General features: G+C 37.9%; 1 long non-coding RNA gene and 1 pseudogene across 1 annotated transcript in view; one reads left to right on the top strand and one right to left on the bottom strand.

Annotated features, from left to right (window-relative positions):
- The window catches only part of LOC123938579, a 249,733-nt gene that overhangs the window by 80,213 nt on the left and 155,251 nt on the right, over nt 1–14,269 (bottom strand). The window lies entirely within an intron of this gene.
- On the top strand, nt 3,361–3,909 carry LOC123938578 (annotated as a pseudogene).

The following is a 14,269-nucleotide window of genomic DNA, read 5'->3' on the forward strand; positions in this document are numbered from 1 at the left end:
AGTAAAAACAACCCTTAAGCACAATGTTATCTGACTGAAAATTCCCTAGATTCTATTAACAATAAAATTTTAATAAGGTATTTTAAATCAAATACCTAAAATTATTTATTTGGGCTTTTCCTTCATCTTAGCCTATTTTTACCCCAAATTAAATTTAAACCTATCACGCTTTATATATATATATCTATATCTATATATATATTTATATATAAATATATCTATAAAATTAAAAAAGCCTAATCACCTATATTTTTAACCATAAACATACAATATTTATTTTTGCAATTCCAGAAGGGAAAATGTGTATAAAAAGCCTGTGCCATCGAGCACATGAATGATGAGATGAAATTTCAAAGAAACCAAAACCACCAAGAAAGGAAGAGGGAAATGGATACATAGAGCTATTTCTAGAGACCTGCTAGAATTTAAAATGTATTATCCCCTAGAAATTGTACCACAAATGACATCATAGGATTGTTTGAAAAGTACAATTCAATAAATGATTTCATAAGATGTTTTGGACCATCCTGGGACTGCAACCACAATTATACATCAGTCTTGTGCAAAAACAAAAAGGCATTCCTAGCACCAAATAAAAGATTGATAAGCAATGCAGCCCACTACAAATCATTTTGTGGTAGCCCCTATTTATATTTTGGGTAGAGCCAATAGAAGACTCTAGGCGATCTCAGGAAAGGCGATGGCAAATTGGTTTTCTTCCGTGTGCCAACATCAATCAGTGGAGTGATGTGTGAGGAAGGGCTCTCAAACCACGCTTTGGGGAGGCAGGAAAGAGCACTGGTATTAACTACTTGTATCTTTCACAAGCATGGCTGAGAGTCAGATGGGATTACTCCCATCTGCTTTGGGAGAAGAGGAGGACGCAGAGGGGTCAAGAAAAGCAAACTGAAGGCTTTGGTTTCCTCCCAACTTAATCCACATCAGTTACTCTCAAAAGGGGAGGTACCCAAAGTTATAGCCAACATGGAAAATGACTGAGGAATGGGGAGAACTCCCTGCCTGCCGTCCCCTTCCAGGTATCTGCCACAGTGAGGATGACAACAAGATAAAGTGAATGAACCTAAACAGAGTGCAGCAACCAGAAGAAAGAAATGGGATGTCACAACCCAACAATTTCCGTGTCAGGGCAAGAATCCCTGAAGTCTGTACATTGTGGAGAATATTACCTGGAATGGTCTCGTGTGGACAGAGAAAAGCTTCAAGATCAGAAATTCATTATTACTGTGACTAAAGTTGACACAGGGTAGCTTTTCTTTTCTTTTTTTTTTTTTCCTACATAAGCAATTTTATGTTTGTGCTACAGCATTTTAAACAGGATCTGGCTAGTTAAAGAGGGAAATTAAATTGCAGGAAAGTCACTAGAGCTCTCAGTTCTATTTAAAAATAATTCTTAAAACCTTAAATAATAAGGGAACCCAGTGGCCATTAGTATTGCCTTCGTGTTTGGGTCTGCACCATCAAAGTCGACACCTAATTGCATCTCCTGTTGATTATTGTTGTAAGTGGAGCACAGGTATGAATAAAATATACTTTAAAAGGAAGATAAAATAAAACCATAAATTTCAAGTTAATACCTGTCAGCTAAATGATTTCGGCATTTTAGGAGGCAAAGGACAGAGAGACGTGTCGCTCTCAAAGCATTCCTTCCACATATTGACCTGGAAGTAGCCTTGATAATTAATTCATGATATTTGATTTCATTTCATTCAGGGTGTGAGTCACACATGAGCTTTGCGTTCTCACCACTTTGGACATAATGATAGCCTAAAAAAATTAAAATGAGCTTTCATTTTTCAAGAAAATGTACAAAGAAATCATTTGTAATTGAAGAATCTCATATTGATCTTCATTTTTGAAAATTACATTAATATGGAGGTAGTTTTGGGAAAGATAGAACCATTAGTGCTTAAGCCTATATATCCCACTAATACCTTTTAAAAGATAGCTAATATTTAAATTATTTGTTTCTGAGTACTGTTCTGTTTATATTAAGATAAAACATTTTCCTTTGGTTGCCAGGTAGTTTTTCTGAGTTTGATCAATTAGTTATCTTTTGAAATCACTATGTCATGGTTAACTAATTAATGTTACAATATGAAATATTGTATAAGCTAATGACAACATTGTGAACAAAAGAAAACTGTCCATATTGTCCACAATTTTTGGAAAATTCTCCCATAATTAATCATTGCTAGCTCTTTTGCATTCTGAAATGAGTATTTTGGCTTGCTAAATAATGACAATTTAAAACTAAAGAGCTCAAAAAACCTGGGATGGTAATGAGAGCTATCATCCGTTACACACTAATTATACCTCTAGTTACAGATGAAAAGTGGCAAAAGCACATCAAATAAATCTTGCTTTGACAGCTTCTGGTAGAATTTCTGTTGTTTGGTTATAATCATTTTAAAAAGTAGGTTTTATATTCTGCTGGATTTCTTAAAGTTCTGAGATTTCCCATATATGTAATATTCATTTCAGAATTGTCTGTAGCAGCAAAAGTTGAAAATATACACCAATTAACTGAATATTTGTAAATATTTAAATTATGCTCAAACACCCGTGTTGTGGTTTATCACTAGTAAGTAACTTAGCTCACGGAGTCCTTTGTCAGAAATATCCAATGGTTGGCTGAATATTCTAAACATCAACCAGTAAAATTGGGGGGGGGGGCGAAGTAATTCCAAAGTAAACTTGCAAATCTCTTCAGAGATGACATAAAATTAGTACTGGAGAACGAGTTGAATCATATGGAAACTCTTCACAGAAGAGAATCTAACCAGGATCACCTGGGTCGCTCAGTGGGTTAAAGTCTCTGTCTTTGGCTGGGTCATGATCTCAGGGTCCGGGGATCAAGCCCCACATCGGGCTCTCTGCTCAGCAGGGAGCCTGCTTCCCCTGCTCTCTCTTCCTACCTGTGATCTCTTTCTGTCAAACAAATAAATAAAATCTTTGGAAATTTAAAAAGAGGATCTAACCAAATTATACCAGTTAACTGAAAAGGGGAATCATTAAGAATGGTAAAAAGCGTTTCCAAAGACAATGATTGGAATATCAAAAGATCAGTAGTGACCTTTGGAAAAATTTATGAAGTTCTTGGATTTTTGAAAAAAGATTTATTTATTTATTTAAGAGAGAGAGAGCGTGCGTGCGCATGAGCTAGTGAGGGGAGGAGCAAAGGGAGGAGGACAAGCACATTCGTCAAAAGTAAAACACATTAGTAATGTGTTGTCTTACAAATTTGTCAGCAAAACTACACTCAATGTCCACTGTAAAAATGAGGGCAGAGAGGAAGATGGCGGCAGCAGTTGTGGTGACTAAGCTGAGCCCAGGGACAGGATGTGGGTGTTGGTATTAAGAGACCTGCACATCCCACATCAGTTCAACAGTTTCCTGGCTAAATTGAAAAAAAAAAAAAAAAAAAAAAAAAATTCTGGTGCCAGGAAAGATTCAACACATTGTCTTCACTGGAAACCTTTGCACCAAGAGTTATGACTATCTCAAGACTTCATATTGTGAGGAGACTTTGATGAGAAGCTGAATTATTCAGAACAGAGAGTGGTGACGGTTAGGCAGTTCAAAATGGGTCTGATCCATGGGCATCGAGTTATTCCACGGGGAGGCATGGCCAGTCTAACCCTGCTGCGGAGGCAGTCTGATGTGGACATCCTTATCTCAGGACACACACACAAATTTGAAGCATTTGAGCATGAAAAGAAATTTTACATTAACCCGGGTTCTGCCACTGGAGCGTGTAATACCTTGGAAACAAATATTATCCCTTCATTCATGTTGATGGATATCCAGGTTTCTACAGTTGTCACCTATGTGGATCAGCTAATTGGAGACGATGTAAAAGTAGAACAAATTTTATACTAAAAATCTTAAAGCCAGGCCTGTATTGCTAGGTTGTTTTTTTGGTTTTTTTTCATTACCCTGTTCAAATCAAGTAATTAAACATTTATCACACACACACACACATTAAGGCATATATATCTTTTTGAATTAGTATTGCGTTTTCTTTGGGCAAACACCCAGTAGCAGAATTATTGGATCATATAGTATTTCTATTTTTAATTACAAAATATTTTAAATAGGACACATTTTTGGTATATCCACAATCAATGTGAGTTTGCTTTATTTGTTAAGGTACAATTAAAATTAAATATTTTTCATTAGTCACAAGGAAATTTTTATTTCTATTTTCAATGGATTCTGTAGGTGACTGTACCAGGTAACAATTACTCTGAGCTAACAAGGATTTCCTTTATGTCATTTACCTTTATGAGATAAATTAAAACCTCTGATTCTCTTTCTTCCTTCCTTTCTCTCTTTTTCTTTCTTTCTTTCTTTCTTTCCTTCTTTCCTTCTTTCTTTCTCTTTCTCTCTCTGTCTCTTTCTTTATTATTGTTTGTTTGTTTTGTTTTTGTTCTTGTTTTTTTATGTCAGGTAAGGTACACACAATTAGATGGTTAATCTGCCCACATGTCTTTCTTTAACACAGTTCATGGCAAGTCTCTCTTAGTTACACAGGGTTTCTACTTATCACACGTGATGTAAATTCACTGTGGTTTCAGAATGGCAAGACCCACCATCGGTTTAGCTTAAGTGTATTTGGGTATAACGTAGACATTATAATGTAGACATTACTTTGCTTGAAATATATGGTATTTTTGTGAGGGCAAATGTGTGTGTGTAAAATAGTAAAGAAATTGAGATGTGTATTATATTAATAGGAGTCTGAATAGAAAAGAAAATATTAAGCATGAGGATTTTTATAGAACTCAGAAATGCACTGTTTTTTCTATTTTGTTAGTTGATTTTTACTATGGCTGTCATTTGTCCTAGAGAAAAATAGTTACGCCAAAAGTGGATGAACATGGCCAGGCCAATTACTATCTTCCAGATTACATATTTTGTATTTAATTGAAGACTTTTTCTTAATTTGGGGAATTTTGACTAATTTTCACAGCTTGAAAATGTGCCTTCTTTGCTCACTTAATTAGTTTATCAATTTTCTTAGAAGAACAAATACTCAAAGTACTAGTAAAACCTGAAGCCCAGGGGTATCTGGGTGGCTCAGTGGGTTAAGCCTCTGCCTTCGGCTCAGGTCATGATCCCAGGGTCCTGGGACCAAGCCCCACATCAGGCTCTCTGCTCAGTGGGGAGCCTGCTTCCTGCTCTCTCTCTGCCTGCCTCTCTGCCTACTTGTGATCTCTGTCTGTTAAATAAATTAAAAAAGAAAAAAAAAAAACTGAATCCCAATCAATAGGTTCTGACATGAACCTGAAACACCTTAGTCACCTGGAGAAAAGGGATATTCTCATTTCTGAGACAAGGTCTCTCTGTTTCCTAAAACAAATTTCTGAAAATGGGCATTTCAAAGACATGCTCCTTTTTTCTTTCATTTCAGTAGTAAGCAGGTGCCATTTTAGAAAACATAAGTAGACCCAGAATTTCTGATTTCCTTCCAATTTAGCTAATAGATAAAATTTCTTATTGCTGATTTGTGCTAAGGTTGAACCCCTTCTCTTTAAGATTCTGGCAACACTGCTTTCTAGAAATTCTGGTACCAATATGTGATCGGGGTGCCTGGGTGGCTTAATCGGTTGGACATCTACCTTCCGCTCAGGTCATGATCCTGGGGTCCTGGGATCGAGCCCCACATTGGGTACCCTGCTCAGTGATGAGCCTGCTTCTCCCTCTTCCTCTGCCCCTTCCCCTATTCTTGCTCTCTCTCTCTCTCTCTGTGACAGATAAATAAATGAAATCTATTTTTAAAAAAAAAGAAAATATGTAATCAGATATCTCTTATTAAGAAGGGAAATAAGCACACTGAGTTTAAAGGGTACTGAATAAACCCAAGTTGACAGTCATGTGCAAATGTCAGGAGCTTGTTTGAAGGGACACTGTATACAGTAAAGAAATGTTTTCTTTTCTTTTTTTTTAAGATTTTATTTATTTGTTTGACAGACAGAGATCACAAGTAGGCAGAGAGGCAGGCAGAGAGAGAGGGGGAAGCAGGCTCCCCGAGGAGCAGAGAGCCCAATGTGGGGCTTGATCCCAGGACCCTGGAATCATGATCTGAGTTGAAGGCAAAGGCTTTAACCCACTGAGCCACCCAGGCACCCCAAGAAATGTTTTCTTAATCACCTAACTAAAAGGACAAGGAAAAGATTACTGGGCCTGATCAAAAAGCTTCATTCATCCTTGAATTTGTGGATTTATTTTACTTCAAAAATTGGCCCAGTTTTTAAGTTGTTTAGAGGATTATGAAATAAAAAATATCTATAATACAGCCACAGTGGTGAATTACATTGGCAGCCCACCAAACCGAGAAATTTCAAGGAACAGGTGGTTATGACATATTAAAATGAATAGAATTTCTTGCTCTCACTAACAAAGGAAATAGGGTTTCTAAAAGGAAGGTACTTATATTTCAAATAAGATTTCATTTTTAATAGAAGATGAGTTTGTTAGTGATGGGGAGACAAACCATGAGACACTGTGGACTCTGAGAACCAAACTGAGGGTTTTGGAGGGGAGGAGGGTTGGGGGTTGGATGAGCCGGGTGGTGGGTATTATGAAGGGCACATATTGCATGGAGCACTGGGTGTGGTGCATAAACAATGAATCTTGGAACACTGAAAAAAATAAATAAAATAAAGAAATTATGGGGCGCCTGGGTGGCTCAGTGGGCTTTAAGCCACTGCCTTCGGCTCAGGTCATGATCTCAGGGTCCTGGGATCGAGTCCCTCATCGGGCTCTCTGCTCAGCAGCAAGCCTGCTTCCCTCTCTCTCTCTCTCTGCCTGCCTCTCTGTCTACTTGTGATCTTTCTCTGTCAAATAAATATATAAAAATCTTAAAAAAAAAAGAAAGAAATTATGAAACAAGGTCTCTGAGAGGGTCAAGTAAATCTGCATTTGATATACAATTTTAAAAATATAATCAGTCCCTAGAGAGGAAATAAAGCACAAAAACTGTTTTGTTGGAGAAAAGAATATAACACAGTAAATGACAGATATTTCTTATTTTGATACCAGGCAAAAATGTTTTTCTGTAAGTTATATTGTTGTATGTACAGAAGCAATTCCTTGGATTTCTACAACGAACCAGAAAATAATTTCACAAAGACATGGACAACCACATTTTCAGGTTCTAAAAGTTTATCTTTCGGACAATGAGGTATTTGAGGATTTTTTTTTTAAAAAAGGTTTTTTTGATAAATTAAAATGACCACAATTGTTACCATTAAATTTGAAATGATGTTGGAAATTTGAGCGTGTTACCTCCCTCATCCCTGTCAGATGGAGAAAACACGTTCATTCCTTACCTCATCTCAGTTGGGAGATCACAAACCACTGAATGACCAGCCCAGTCCAGTCCACGGTCCCCATTTAAGATTGTCCCATAAAGCAAGCCCCCTCTGAATGTCCCATTGGCAGATTCTAGCCATTTACTTGTTTACTGTTCTGCACGTGAGATTAGAATTAAGGCCATTTCATAGAAAGACTCACTCAGTGACTGGGGAGAGAGGGAATGAAGAGTGGCTGGGGAATAAAAGAGCAACGGAGAAGGAAGCTGGTTCCTTTTTTTTTTTTTTTTTTTTTAAGATTTTATTTATTTATTTGAGAGAGTGAGAGAGAGAGCAGAGAAGGGGGAGGGTCAGAAGGAGAAGCAGACTCCCTGCTGAGCAGGAAGCCTGAAGCGGGATCCTGGGACTCTGGGATCATGACCTGAGCAGAAGGCACACGCTTAACCAGCTGAGCCACCGAGCGCCCTAAAAAGCAGGGGCAGACACTTTGCGGAGCTATAGTCCCTAGTGCTTGCCTGAGAAGGACAGAATCGATCTCAACAGAACATCAACAACATCCTATGCCGTCTATTCATAAACCCTAGACCCTTCCATCAGGCTTGGACCAGAGGGCAAGGGAACATTTCACTAAATCTGGGCACTTTGTCTTTTCACAGGAGGCAAGAAATGAACCCTATTCCTCTTGGAAAATTCCCCTGAGTCAGGCTAAGGAAAGGATGTGCATTTTCCCATAGGATCTGATTCAACTTCTCCATCTGAGCACACTTGTCTCCATTCAGTTTCCCTCCCCGCCCCCAATCCCACCTCTCCACCCCTTCTCCCTCCCTCCTGACCTCCCTTTTTCTTTCCCTTCTTAGAGAAATGATCTGCCTTCAGCTCCATAGCAAACAGAAACAATATTTTCTTTGCTTAATAAAGAGGAAGCAGGTAATTTTTTCCCCACCCGTTTACCTTAACGGGTCCTCTTGTAAACTTTAGAGGCCCAACTTGCCCAAAAATTTGTAGGGCAAGATCCAGAGCCTGCTGGGTCCTAGGACTGTAAACCCATCTCTCCTCAGAGAGGCACTAAGTCTCTCACAAGATACACAGGATATGAGACAATCACAAAATGAGTCTTCTTGTATCCTGAGGAGATACGTGTAAATTCTGTTCTACATTCCTGCAGAAGTCTGTGTGAAATCCCGGCTGGATCCAGTCCTCTATTTTCTACTACCAGCATCCACGCAGATCTGCTAATGCCTACTCGATAATAAGACGTGTTCTTTCTCTCTCCTACATTGATGTGGACATCATTGCATTTCTCCAATCCTTCCTTCTTTCCGCCGTCTTTCTTACCATTTTTCTTTCTTTTCACAAATATTGAGAAAGTACAGAGAGCACTAGAGTAAATGCAAAAAGACATTGGGAGCATGAACTAAAAGGTAAAAATGAGACAGTCTTATTTGTTCCAGAATCTTTAACTTCTGCTTCAAGATTTTAAAATATAGGCTTTATTTTTCTTGCTTTCTTGATTAGCTTTCAATTACTTTTTTTTCTTGTGACTACCTATTTATTATTTATTCAGGATGTGTGTCTGTTGGCCGCCTATGTTATTTCTAGTTCTGATTGCAAAAATCCTGACAAAGTATCTGTTAATTCCGTTGTTTTTGCATGACTCATGGTGTGTGGTCCAACATTAATGATGCATGAAGCTTCTAAACACCTGAGCTTGAAAGGGGAAGGATTCAAAGTTCTTTAAGAAGTTGAACCTTTAACTGCCATTAATCAACTAAGTCTATGTGCTTCCCTTGAGTGTAAATTTGATTAGTCTTCTTCCTTTCTTTTTAGATGATAAGCAAAACTAAATCTTTCTGGAAAGCAAGATAATAGAAATAAATTTAAATGTTTACAGCTTTATTTACAAAAATTAGAATATTCACTGCACTGCACTGCACTAATTTTTAATTCTAAAAATTAGAATATTTCACACTGTTTGAAATTAACCAACTCACTTTGAAGTTAACCAAGACTATCACCTATATATCAACCAAGATGACCTTAATGTTCCCCTCTGCTTAAACTTCGGATAGGTTCCTTTTTAATGAAAGGCCCTGATCTCTTTTTTTTTAGAGGATTTACTTTAGAAAACTTACAATTAAAAATCTTTCCTCTGTCCTTTGAGATGTAAATCTTGTCCTAGCTTTTTTATTTTTATTTTTTTATTTTTTTTGACTCAGGAGTCCCTTTCTCAGGAACCTGGGAGCCATCGCTTTGAAAGGCAGTCATCAAGAAAGGTAGAGCCCCTGTCTTCCACCTCTGTGAGAGAACAGGATCCTAACTTTCACAGGCGCCCTTGGCAAGTACAGACAGTCTAATCACTAACCAACCTGATAAAGTCCTTCACTACTTTTTTCACTAGCTCAACCCAGGGCTTAAAAATTCTTCTGCCTTTGTTTCAGTGGAGTTTTACATGACTTTTTAAGTATAAAATGGAGTTTATACATATTTTATACATATGAGGTTTATATATCTTATGCATATTTATACACACATACATATGTATACACATATATTTTATGCATATATAAACATATAGTATACATATTTATGTGCACACACACACACATCTAAATTAATAACACCAGAGTCACGTCCTACGGTGAAAGCAGAGAGAGCAGATGCAAACTATTCTTTTTGAAATAACACTATTGTTTTGTTCTGCACTCTTCACTGGCCCCTTCCTATCCCAACGCGTGAATACACACACACACACACACACACACACACCCCAAATGTGAGAGCCTGAAGTTTTGGAGTGGAGTTATCCCTGGTCTTTCCTGTCATCTGTGAGCAAGGAGAAGCTGATCTCTCTGGAGAAGGGTGGTGAGGCTCACCTGGAGCAAGAATCCAGGGAAGATTCTTGCTGGATTGTATTCAGGTCAGGACTCTCAGTCCCCTCATGAGGACTGACACTTTCGTCGATAGGACTAGTATACACTGTTCTAGGCACTGAGCGCTAGCTTGTGTGGTCTCTGCGCTTCAATATTTCCTGTTTCCTTCATTACATGTTGGAATATGGAGAAACTTCATTTCTGCCTTGGGCACCTTCCAAGCATACTTATTCCCTGATGAACCTGGAGGTAGGCACAGGACTCCAGTTCTTACAACTGCATTGCTGGGGGACCATGGTGAGTGGACTACTCATTTAGACCATAACCCAGCAGATGACAAGAAACTGTCCTTCTTTGAATTTCTTCTGTAGCTATGTCTATTCTGTCAATCTGACTCTTCAACCGTACACTCCACACCCATACTTGCTTCATTAAAATTTACAAGGACTTTCTGACATAGTTCGCGGAAAAACCAATGAAAAGCGTCCCTGCCTTATGTCACTCAAGTTGCTGGTAAGATAGCTTGCTTGAGGTATAACACAAAAATATGAAGAATATAAATACATATGGATGAAAATCTATAGAATGTATTATGTGCCTATTACATAGTGGCACGGCATAATCATCGTCTCATGCAATAGCAGCCATCCAACTTGGGCACTGTTATCCCTGTCTTGCAGGTTGATAATCTGAGCTAGAGATTCAGAAGAAAATTGGTCAGTTAAGGAGCCACAGCCTGTAAATGCACGAGCTGAAATTCAAACACAGGCCTAGCCTGGGCACAGATCTTAAGTTCTTTTTTAAGTATCAAGAGATTCAGATATTCATTGCTAAGAATTAGCACATGGTGACAGGAGGAAAAAAACTCTAATCCCCAAAGTGGCAGGTGTAATAAAAAAGGAAAACCCTAGGAATCGGAATGCCTTCCAAGTTAGTTGTGTGACCTTGAGCAAATTCTCTAGTTATTTAGATTAGTAACTTCCTTCTCCATGAATAAGGAATTAGGGCAACTGGTGATCTTATAGATCCAGAAATTAAAAATTATATGGTTCTTTCTGAATGCTAATCACTCTAAGATACTTCCTGGAAACACGTACTTGAAAAGAAGATTTACTGCTATTTCCTCTGGCGATTTCTAAAGATCTACAACCCAATGTTGTATAAGAATAAAGTTAGGAAACTTGTAAAAAGAATAATATCTTTCCATGTGATCTTTAAAAAAAAAAAAAAAAGCTTTAAAGTCCTTAAGCCTCCTTTCATTCATCCATGTTGTGGAGATGAAAATAACAAATGCTATTCACCTCAAGTTTTGTTGCAGAAAGCCTGTCTCTTTCTTCTCCCTGCCACACACTCTGAGTGCCTGGGCATGAATTGGAGAAGTGCTTTTTCTTGCTCTCCAGCCAACCTGATGTACAATGGGAGAGAGAAAAAACCATAAATCCCAATATCTAGCTCACAATTTGCCTTCCATGTGCAAGGTTGAAAAGTTTTTTCAAGGTTGAAAAGTTTTTGTGTCCACATTCCCCAGGGCTCTAAAGCACCAATATCCCTGACAAGGATGGCTGGAAATGGAGGAAATGAATAGGGTCAATGTAAGTTTGGCTGGCAAAGTGAAACGACCTTAGCTTACACATATTAAGCTTCTTCCAAAGCAGATTTGCTTTGGGGAGAGGAAGATGAAAGGAAGTTGGCCAATGCCAAAAGGCTACCATCATCATTCAGATACACTAGGGATCACGTCAAAACCATTCTTCCAGCCCCAATTAAACTGATGCTTACTGAATGTCAGCAAAATGTACAATGATTTTTGCAGTTGCCAGTAGAACTTAAGTAAAAAAAGCAGAGTCTCAGATTTCCTTTTCATTACCCATTAACGTCATCCGCAGTAAAATCGCACCATCCATTGACTCCATTACAAAATTAAGAGAAACTTTACCTTTTATCTTTACTAATCGCCAAATTTATCTCTACCTATGAACTTAAATATTAATGTGGTTCATAATTTTTCCACACCTTCTACAAATCAGTCAAAAGCATCCTAAAGGAGAGAGATGAGATCTCTGAACATCTCAAACAGTTTTTCTTATATTACAAATATATCCTAATTCCAATATACATAATTTATTATATGCATGTATTACATACATATAACATATGTAAGCAACAGGAAAAGACACAGTATGAAAGAGAAAGAGAGCTGCTGTGCACAAGCCAATTACAAGATAGTCTGCAGTCCAGTGGTTTGAATGTTGTATAAAAATACATTCTTGGGGCACCTGTATGGCTCAGTGGGTAAAGCCTCTGCCTTCGGTTCAGGTCATGATCTTAGGATCTTGGGATCCAGGCCTCATCGGGCTCTCTGCTCAGCAGGGACCTTGCTTCCTCCTCTCTCTCTGCCTGCCTCTCTGCCTACTTGTGATCTCTGTAAAACAAATAAATAAAATCTTTAAAAAAATAAAAAGAATCTTCCTTAAAAAAAAAACACATATATATATTCTTATCCTGGTATGCAAGAGACGAGACACCAATCACAAGTTTGAAATTCTCATTAGATCAATTTACTTGGCCTTTGGCAAGGAGTAGTTAATTTGTAAGGAAAACAGTCTTTTCTGTTGCAGGACTTAACGACTGAGTTTTACTGACAACAGCCTCTTTCAAACTGCAGTTATGAATTTTAGCTGAACTTCAACAAATCTAAAGGTCATTCCATTAACATAATCTTTGGGCTGGCCTTGACATCTAGGTTTTTAATTTCAGTTGAACCATACTTGAACTGTTCTGACATACTTATTACAAAATACACTACAGTCTCTATCAAAAAAGGGAAACTCCTGCAATTCAATCTAGGCAAGTAATATTAAAGGAAATACAAAAACCTCTACCAATTCTTACGTTTAAAAGTACAAACCTATAAAAAAAAATCTAGGGATACAGCACATCCTTAAGTAGCCAATGCAATAGGAGTTTAAAATGGCAATGTTTCATAACTGGGACTTATTGTGGTGATCATTTGACAATGCATCTAAATGTTGAATCACCGTGTTGTACAACTGAAACTAATATGACAGTGTATCTTAGGGTATTTCAATTAAAAAAATCAATAAAATACAATGGTAATCTTTCTACCTTGGGTTTGGCTAAGGCCCCAAAGGCTGAGAATAACAGTGCAGGTGCCAAGTACCTATATATTGTACAGTGGGATATTAATTCACCAATGCTAGAGCTAGAGCATAAGAAATATATTTCTTGGATCCTACAAGATCAGCCTCTTCACTGAGAGAGAGGAAGGAAGGAAGGGAGGGAGGGAGGGAGGGAGGAAGGAAGGAAACAAGGGAACAAGGAAGGGAGGAAGGGAGAAAGAAAGAAAGAAAGAAAGAAAGAAAGAAAGAAAGAAAGAGAAAGAAAGAAAGGAAGGAAGGAAGGAAGGAAGGAAGGAAGGAAGGAAGAGAAAGTGAAGACGGAACAAAGAGGATTTCCTTGGAGAACCTTGTCAGTGAGCTAGAACTTTCCCATGGAAGCAGAAAGACAAATCTTCCTCTTGCAACAATCTAAATGAAGGAGGCCCTCTCAAGGACTCTATATACATCTTCAATAATTTAATTGACACAGAAGACCAATATTTGATACACACTCAAGAAGTTTAAATCTAGGGGCACCTGGGGGGATCAGTGGGTTAAAGCCTCTGCTTTTGGCTCAGGTCATGATCCCAAGGTCCTGGGATCAAGCCCGGTATCCAGCTCTCTGCTCAGTGGGGAGCCTGTATCCCCCTCTCTCTCTCTCTGCCTGTCTCTCTGCCTACTTGTGATCTCTGTCTGTCAAATAAATAAATAAAATCTTTAAAAAAAAAAGAAGAAATTTAAATCTCAGAAGCTCTGCCTTCCAGGCAGAACAATAAAGTTGGAGGAGAGGGGGTTTGATGACAGAATTTATTTCAAATGTATCAGTAAAAAATCAGTAATTGAATTAAACGTGGTTTCATCTGATATCCCAGTTTAAAAAAAAATCAAAGATTGTCATAGTGTATAAAAATGCTTTTTGATACATGTAAAACATAGAGAAAAA

Source organism: Meles meles, chromosome 3 (genome assembly GCF_922984935.1).
Source record: "Meles meles chromosome 3, mMelMel3.1 paternal haplotype, whole genome shotgun sequence".
Lineage (NCBI taxonomy): Eukaryota > Metazoa > Chordata > Mammalia > Carnivora > Mustelidae > Meles > Meles meles.